Source organism: Oryzias latipes, chromosome 6, assembly GCF_002234675.1.
Source record: "Oryzias latipes chromosome 6, ASM223467v1".
In the NCBI taxonomy this organism is placed as follows: Eukaryota; Metazoa; Chordata; class Actinopteri; order Beloniformes; family Adrianichthyidae; genus Oryzias; species Oryzias latipes.
Window position 1 is genome coordinate 24055498 of NC_019864.2, and position 9461 is coordinate 24064958.

The 9461-nt window shown below is 40.7% G+C and overlaps 1 long non-coding RNA gene across 1 annotated transcript; it reads right to left on the reverse strand.

The window, feature by feature from the left end:
- Window positions 1-1168: 1168 nt before the first annotated feature.
- Window positions 1169-3393, reverse strand: LOC110015259. Its single transcript, XR_002873419.1, has 2 exons — window positions 3127-3393; window positions 1169-2991 (listed from the first exon to the last, which is right to left on the reverse strand). It is a non-coding gene; the product is annotated as an uncharacterized LOC110015259 (long non-coding RNA).
- Between the last annotated feature and the right edge of the window lie 6068 nt (window positions 3394-9461).

Sequence of the window (9461 nt, forward strand, 5' to 3'; positions counted from 1 at the left end):
TTTTAGCTTTATGTTACATCCTTTTACAAGCCTCCAGACAGGGGTGTAACAGTTTACAGTCTCAGGATGAAGCTTAGGAAGCTTAATTCACAAATATGTCACCTAAAAACAAAAGTCCAACCTGAGAAATGCTGATATTGTTTTCATCAGGACAATTCTTTCGCATTAACTGTAGATGAATTCTGCTTTTTTGCAATCAAAAAAATCAATGAGGCTGTTTTTGTGTGCGTTTTGACATATGGTTGAAAATAAAAAAATGGAAAGATTGACTAAAATATTTCTAATCAGCCTAAATGTGGGGTGTGGGGAAGAATTTAATTCTGGCTAATTTTCCCTGATAGCAAAATCCAAATATTCTGTCTCGCCACTCAAAGTCACCATCATTTCTTTCTGTTTCTACATTTACCTCTATGGAAAAATCCAAAAACCTGACATGCTTTTCAGGACATAGTTTCTGCAGAAAGGCTGTAGTTCACTAGAATTTTGCGTCATGGCACGCACAGAGATTTTTTTTTCATCTGCTAATGATTCACAGCGGTTTGAATAAATACTCAAACGCAATTTTAATCTTAATTTTATTCCTGCATCATGAGAAAAATGACACAAGAACATATTAAAAACATAAAAATATGATTTTCATTGGGTCTTTAAAAAGGAATCAAGTTTTTTAAGGTGAAGACGTTTTGTCTTGCATCCAAGAGACTTTCTCAATTCATTTGGAAAGAAACTGTATTTACCAATGGAGAAGATAAGAAGCGGATAAGAAGCGAAACATCGTCAACTTATCAACTGAGTCTAGATGACCCTGTAACCCTTGTGCTCCTAGGCACTTTAACATTGGGAGTTGGGTCATCTAGACCCACTAGACAGTGCTCTGAACCTTTTTTCTTCAATGATTTGTGATCTTCACTGGTGTCCATGGATTACATGAAATCTTTCCACCTTTATCCACCTTTGTCATGGTAGGGAGAACACGTCAATGTAAGGGAGGGGTCATCTAAGATAGCACAAGGGTTAACCAACTGGAAATAGGAACTAACAAAAACAGACATTGAACCAAAGAACATTGAACATTAGGATGCTCTGAAGGATTTTAGCTTTCTGTACATTCACTTGTTTTTACAGAGCTCCTGAATGGACATAGAATTAAAAAACAAAAACAAATGAGTACTGGTTTCTGGTTTGAACCAGAAACAAAACTTTATTTTGTAGTTTGTTTTTTTTCAAAGGTTGCTCTGATTTAACATTTTCACCTCAACAGAAGTTTGATCTTTTTTATTGCACATCCTCATTTGGCCTTCACCGAACATCTCTTGTCCTGTCACGTTTTCTTTAGCTCAGCTGTTCAGTTCCACCTTGGGGGTTCCCTCAAAGGCTAAAATGCTCTGTAAATGTTCTTTTCCTTACAGGAGCATGTAATAACTTGTGGAAATGTGAACCTATGAATAAATGTTCTGAGAATTCATCTTCAGATTTGGTCATAGGCAGCAGCTCTTTGAGCTGAGAGTCATTCTGAAAAAGACCTTTGATGGCGTTTTTGCCTCTAGTGCAGGAAAAGCCTCACTTCATGCTGAAGTCACGTGCACTAAATTAGTGAAAAGAAAGGAAGTAAAATTTAAAGTACTTTATATTCAAACTTGAAAATACAAGGATTGTTTTTGATGCAATGATTCATTTATTTTTCTATAAAACCAGACTAAAAGGGAAAGATTTTTCCAGAAAGCTAAGCTCTTGCTGAGGACCAAAAACAGTCAAGCACAGTGGTAGGAGTTTGATGATGTGGGCAGATTCACGCCCAAAGCACCAGGATTCCAAAATCATTCAGATGACTCAAAATCGACTCTTGGTGTAAATGTGTTTTTGTTTTTTCTGTGATTGTGTGGCCGTGCCAAACCGTTGCTGGGATTTACTCCAGCAACCCCATGACTCCAAAAAGGGGAGAAAGTGGGTTAGGAAAATATTCGGTTTCTGTTGATGAATTTCAATAAGTGGGAACATTTTAATGAAGTTTTTTGCTGTATGATATTTTAATTTCTTCACACATAACAGAAGTACATCTAAATATATTTTTACCCAAATTACTGGGAATTTTGTATGTGAAGACCAGAAATAATATGAAAAAAATATCTGTCCCACTTAGCCCATGCGCTGGAGTTTGGACATGGTTGGTTATCTTAGACTTAAAGCTTTAGGATGAGAAACCATACAGGCAGAAACATGTGAAGCGTTTGTTTATAATTAAACTCTTTTTAGGTGAGTTTGTGTCCAATCCTTTAAAAACTAAAAATATCTTACTAAAAAAGTCGGAAACATAACATAGTTAGACGTCTAAATCTTCAATGACAAGGAGTTAAGAGCTTTGATAGATTTACAGAGGAGAGAATTTCTAAATTCTTTCACTAAAGTCACAGGTTAAATAAATTTTCCTGCATATTGAGGTCATTCCTGCACAAACTGTCAAACCTTTAAGTCCATACAGTTGTTAAAACTGCTAAAATACAGTTTAAGGTTTTAAAAGATGAACAGCATCATCTGAAATATTGATATTGTCAGATTTGCTAATGTTTTAGGGTTGAAAAACTTTTCTTTAAAACCCAGCAGAGAAGCTGTGAATGTTTTGACTCACCTGATTGTGAAATCTTTCAGGACTTCTTCCTAAACCAAACCTTAGAGCCCCCTTGAGTTTTCTGGTTCTGTTGGGTTTAGGTTGAAATAATAGCCATTTATTTGGTTGAGATTTCCACTTTTTCCAGTGTGTGTGCACAAACTGGTGTTCTTGTTCCCACAGTGGCTCCCAGCAGCAGATAAAGGCCGTGTGAGAGAAAGACAGATTAAACAGCGCCTGCACAAAAAAACAGTCCTTTCTGGAAGGGAACTTGGTTGAGATTTCCACTTTTTCCAGTGTGTGTGCACAAACTGGTGTTCTCGTTCCCACAGTGGCTCCCAGCTGCAGATAAAAGCCTTGTGAGAGGAAGACCGATAAAACAGCGCCTGCACAAAAAACAAACAGTCCTTTCTGGAAGAGAACGCCGACAGGTGTGAGCTCTGATTTCTACGTCCTTTATAAAACACTCAAACCCTCACACACACACACACATTGGGTAGCGTCCTGGGATCAGACGGTACCTGTATTTGTCCTTTGGCGCTGGAACCCGGAAGGATAACAGGTAAGTAGATGGTAAGTAATAGTTTTAATACAATTCAGAGTTTCTTGAGATCTTGATGTGGTTGAGGGCTGGAGAGCGACAGGCGACGTTGCTGGAAGTTGCTATGGCTCGTGGTGTTGCTGGATGTCTGAGTTGGCTCGTGGCGTGGCTTGAGGTTTCTTGGAGTTCCGTGAGGTTCTTTGGCTCTGGTAAACAGGAGGCTAAGGTGTCCACTCGTGGTATGAGAGTCCTGAAGGCGAGGCATAAACAATATTAGTCGAGAGCATGAACACATGGACTAGAAATAACATGAGACTAGACTAGGCACCATCAGGGGCAATAAACTGGTGATGAATACTGGTACTGGATCTCCTTATGAAGGTCTGGTGGTTGATGAGTTGAGTGCACACAGCTGAGATGAATCAGGAGCCAAGCAGAGAGGGGAGGGGGAGGAGAGCTGACAGAGGCACCATGACAGTACCCCCGTTCCCCCTTAGTCAAGGGTTTAGGAAATCTCGGAGCACATCATTTACCAACCTTTGGAACACTGCAGGTGCGTTGGTTAACCCGAAGGGCATAACCAGATATTCATAATGAACAAGGGGTGTATTGAAGGCCGTTTTCCACTCGTCGCCTTCTTTGATCCGTACGAGATGATAGGCATTGCGTAGGTCTAGTCTAGAGAAAATCTTAGCTCCCTGAATAGAATCAAAAACAGACGAGATGAGAGGAAGAGAATATTTGTCTTTTATGGTTACATGGTTTCTCGATAATCAATGCATGGGCGTAATGATTTATCCTTCTTCTCTACGAAGAATCCGGCTCCCACCGGAGATGAAGACGGACGGATGTGACCCAGGGATAAGGCTTCCTGAATATTACTCTCCATAGAAGTTTTTTCCCCTTAGGAAGGGGAGCACCGGGGAGGAGATTTATGGAGCAGTCGTAAGGACGGTGAGGAGGCAAGACGCTAGCTTTAGCTTTACAAAAAATGGTTATCAAATCGTGATAACAAGCAGGGAGTTTAGATAGATCAGAATTGTCGGACGGATTAGTGATGGGAGTAGAAACGGAGGGAACGGCAGACTGGAGGCAGATGGCCGTACAAAAGACACTCCAGTTCAAAATATGACGGTGTGTCCAATTCAACTGAGGGTTGTGCAATTTTAGCCAAGGAAATCCCAAAACGATGGGAGTATGTGTGGATTTGGTAATAAGAAATTGAATGTGATCTCTAGGATTACCTGAAGAGATTAAGAGTACGGGTTTGGTGTGATGGGTTTTGTGAGAAAGGTGTTGCCCACATAAGCCAGAGGCTTCCATGGGGGTGTCCAAAGGTTCTGTGAGCAGAGAGAATTTGGAAACGAGATGGGAATCAATCAGGCTTTGTTCAGCACCAGAATCAATTAGGGCTTGCAAATCATGGCTCTTAGAGTTAAAACAGATCTTGACAGGTAAGAAAAAAAAATCTTGTCTGTGTGTCTCACAGAAACACCCGCCCGCGGCCTGTCCGGGGAGCCCGGATGTTTAAACGAGACAGACATTGGTTTACTAAATGTCCCATTTTTTCACAGTAGAAGCAAGAACCCTCCTCGTGACGTTTTTGGCGTTCTTCGGTGGAGAGCTTAGAATGTCCTATTTGCATGGGTTCCGTCAGTAGGCTTGGGATGAGAGATGATCATGGAACGAGGAGGTTAATTCTGAGTTGCAGCTGAGACATAGGAGCTGTGGGATGGTTTGCGGGAAGATTGTTGTTGTTCGTTTTGACTCTTCCAGAGCCGGATATCTGAACGGAGGGCCGCGGTTACTAGTCCTTCAAAAGTGGTGGCTTCAGGTTGAGTACATAGGTGGTGATCTTTAATGTCTTCGTTCAATGATTAATAAAAAACTCCTTTCAGGGGTTGATCGGGCCAACCGGCTTCCACCACTAGTATGCGGAAGTCGATAACGTGATCGCTGACCGAACGATTGTGTTGCTTGAGGCTAAGCAATATCCGGGTGGCTTCTTCCTCTTTGCGCGGTTGATCAATAATCAAGCGAAATTCATTGATGAAGCGATCGTACGGCAGAATAGTAATGGGATTGGCAGAAATGAACGCTTGGGCCCATTGCAGTGCTTTATTGCGAAGGGAGTTAATGATTAGGGTGATTTTGTTGCGGTCGGACTGATAATACCTAGGTGCTTGCCGGAAGATCAACTGACACTGCAATAGGAAACCTCCACAGGCCTCGACGTCTCCAAAAAAAACGTTTCCAGTTGGAGACGGAAATTTTTCAGCGCGGTGATGGTTCTGGAGAATCTACAGTAGATATGAAATGCTTTGTTTCACAGAGGTGAGCTATTACTTTAAATATTTTTTTTTGTTTTTTGTTGTTCAACGTTTTTAAGAGAAACTCAGACTTGATGTTTAGTTTCACACAACTCACTTGTTTCAGTCTTTAAGTCCTGCTTTGATCACCTTTTTTTTATCTATTTTCAAAGTATCCCCAGTGGTCTTTTAATTATGATTATGCCATTTTTAGCCAAAATAAAAAAACTTGTGTAATTTTCTAGGACATAGCTTCTGCAGAGCAGCAGGAGTTCATTAGAAATTTGACTCTGAGTTGTGGCTGCGAGTAATGTTACCATGGAGTAAGTCTGTGCTCATTTCCCATCATCCCATTGTGTACCCTCTTTTCCGCTAGTTATAGCCCCTCACACCCCCGAGCTAACATTTTGAGTGCAACAAAAATGGTGAGCAATACTGAAGCCATACAGACATACAGCTTTGAGCCAGATTCCAGGTCAGACGAGGAAAACGAAGACATTAACGGATCTATTTGTCTACAAGTGGATCCATCAAAATGGAGCAGAGCAGGGAGCTTATGGCTTGTTGATTGTAGTTTTTATGTAACAACTACTGGCTTTTTCAAATGCCTTTTTTTGTTTGCTCCTGATTCACTACGACTTGAATATAGAAAAACTCAGAAACACAATTTTAATCATAAAATGTTTACATATGTCATCCATTGAGTGAAAAGTAGGAGAAATGTTTTCTATTTTTGTTGCACTATTTTGAAAAATTTCCCTATGAGCAAAAATGTTTTTTTCTGCAAACAATAGTACTAGGGATCCACATAGATGTAGTGGTTAGCACTCTTTGCCTCACACCTCCAGTCACTGGTTTAAATCCCAGCTGGGACCTTTCTGTGTGGAGTCAGCATGTTTTTGCCATGGATGCCTCGGTTTCCTCCAGGCTGTCCGGTTTCCTCCCACAGCCCAAAAACAAGTTTCATGGGTTAATTGTTGACTTTAAGTTGACAATTGGGTTGAATGTAAGTGTGTGGTTGTGTGGCCCTGCAACAGACTGACAACCTGTCTAGGGTGAGCCCTAGCTTTGTCAAACAGTGGCTGGGATAGGCTCCAGCTACCCCATGACTCCAAAAGTGGGTTTGAAAGATACTTTATTTCAGTTGATGAATGTCAGTAAGAAATAAAGCTACTTTCTGACTGTCATGGTGGCCTATCAGACTCTTCCCCCTCCAGCTCTGTTGCTCATTCATCTCAGCTATGACTACTCAACTCATCAAGTCACCTGCTACAAAAGGAGACCCAGCTTCATCATTCTTTGCCAGTCCGTTAACCCTGATGGTGCTTAGTCTCCAGAAGCTCACTACGTCTGGCTACTGATCTCGTCATGAGCTGACCTTGTCTGTTTTCTGCACTTTTCACCTCATGCCAAGAGTGTCACCTGAACCTTACCACCTCAAGCAGCAGAAGTCACAGCTCTCCTTTGCTGAAGCCACCTGTGAATGTGAGCCACAGTCTCTGTTCTCATCTAGATCTCTAGCCACGCCACGCATCAAGCCACAGCTCTCCTCAAGATCTCCAGCCACGCCACGCAACAAGAACTTAAGCCACGAACTCTGTCTGGTCCCTCGCTCTTGGAGTTCCACACCAACGGTACCAGAGTCTTCGATCAAGAGCCGCAGCCACGTTACCCACAGCCTCGCCAGGAACCAACAAGAACTCTAATAAACTTCTTACTTACCTCTCACCTATCTGTCTCAGCCTCTGGGTTTCAGCATCTGGGTCCGCCCCGCGTTCTAGTCGTGACACTGACAATGCTAACATTGGAAAAAGGAAGGTATAAATGCTAAAGTCTATTAAACCAAAGTGCAACGCAATGTATATAAACAATTAAAAAAACTTTCCTATGTCATCATCGTTTTAGCTCTTATGGTATCTAGTTTTTTTTAGCTTCTTATTTGAAATATCAGAGAAAGTAAAATGCAATTGAAGCAAATTAATAACTGATTAAAAACAAAACCACAACAAAATACTAATATTGCCAATCCGACTAAAACACTTTTAAGGTCCAGAAAAACGTGCAAATCTTCTTCAATATAATCCCAGATGCAGGACTGTGACACAAATTTTTCAAACCAGAAAGAAGCCCTTCTTTGTGTAGATTTCTCCCTAGGGGTACAATGGTGAACTGTCCTGACTTTACTTTCTTAAGATTATGGGTGAACTTCAATCAGGAAGTCAAAGGGTTTCCACTTTGATGCAACCCTAAAGCATCCTTTGCTTTCTGACTCATGAAACTTACATTAAAACATTAATAATCAGCTGTCTCTGGCCTGTGTAATATTTTCGACCCATGATGCAATGACCCAATATCTTCTCCCAGTGTGATTGTGTAAATATGTGATGCTTTATATTTTATTTTAAATTGTGTGTTCTTTGTTCCGATTGTGAACTGCTATGCTTTAAGTGGAAAATTCTCCACTCAGAGATGAATAAATTTGATCTTAAAGCAATCATAAAAGTTTTGTAACAATTTGATAACTGCTGGGAATGTCTTTTGCAATTAGTCACCAACAATCTTAGCCCAGTGAGATACAAATCTACCCAGTGACTCAGTGGTGAGAAGGAAGGCAATACCTTATGTCAGACTGCTTCCCATATATGTGGGAAAACAAGTTAATGCAGCCAAACTGGTCGTTTAGGATTTATTCACAGCTTTACTGAAATTACCTTTCACTTCTTAGTATTGCACATGCAGCCATGTCACATTTCCCTCAGAATTTCACAGAAGCAGAGGCAAAATGAGATTCAGCAGCTGAACAGTCACATCGATGTAAACGAGGCTCAATAACGTCACACAGACACAAACAGACAGCTGGAATCATATTTTGATTTGAGATTGTGGGGGGAAATTTGGCCAAAAAGTCAATACATTAACATTGAACCAGGCACTAAAATAAATCAAAGTGGAAATTAGATTTCTTATCACCTGCTCCGGTGGACGTGGGTTTAAAAAATATTTTAAATTGAAGGTAATATCCGCTTCTCCATCTGCAGCTTTCATCATCTCATCACCTCTTTCCCTTATTCCTCTCCTGGAGTATCAGTCACGACCAGACGACAGGCAAGCGGAAAGAGGCCGATGCTGAGGGCAGTATTGACGTGGAGCTGCTGAGTCACTGCGTTAATGTGTGTGTTGTTGCAGAGGGACACAGATGCACTCCAGCCATCTGTTTGAATAGATCATCAGAAGAGATGTTTCTTTTTACTTCATGGCCCTGAGCTTAAAGGTAGATGTGTCCAGAAGGTGATTTATCTGGAATTGCCCTCAATCAGATCCTTTGACGTCAGACACGCCGCAAATCTACCAATGACCACCCACACAAGCAAGAAAACAACTCGTTTTAAGCCAAAGAATAGGTATTTATTGGACTTCTCACTTTTGATGTCAGGCACTGGTGGAGAAGCACCAGAATGCAGAACACTGAACCTTAGTAAACACGTTTAGACATGAACAGAAGGGGAACTCTCAGGTGGGACAAAGAAGATGACCTGACAAAGAAAATCTGAAATCCAGATGCTTAAATAAATGAAATAAAATGAAGGTAGATGAGGATAGTTAACTTGAAGCTGGTGTGAATGTGACATGGGGAACACACAACATGAAAAAAAAACAAGAAAACATGACTCAGAACAAACAATAGCACACAAACCCTATATTTGATTATCACAGAGCTCAAAGACATCCAACAAAAATCAACTTTGTAAGTTTAAAAACATGTTTTCAACAAATCCTTTTGAAGATGAGTGATACTGGATCATGTCTCTAACTATCTCAATCCACCATGACTTCATGCAGAATTTACATAGCTGCCTTTGACTGATCAAATGTGACAAATTGCATAGACGGGTAATTATTATATCATACAAATTAATCACGTTGAGGTGAGATGAGTCATGATACTTCAGTAAAAATTAGAGCTTTGAAATTCAAAGTCTGTCATGTCTTGTAATTTTAGAAATCT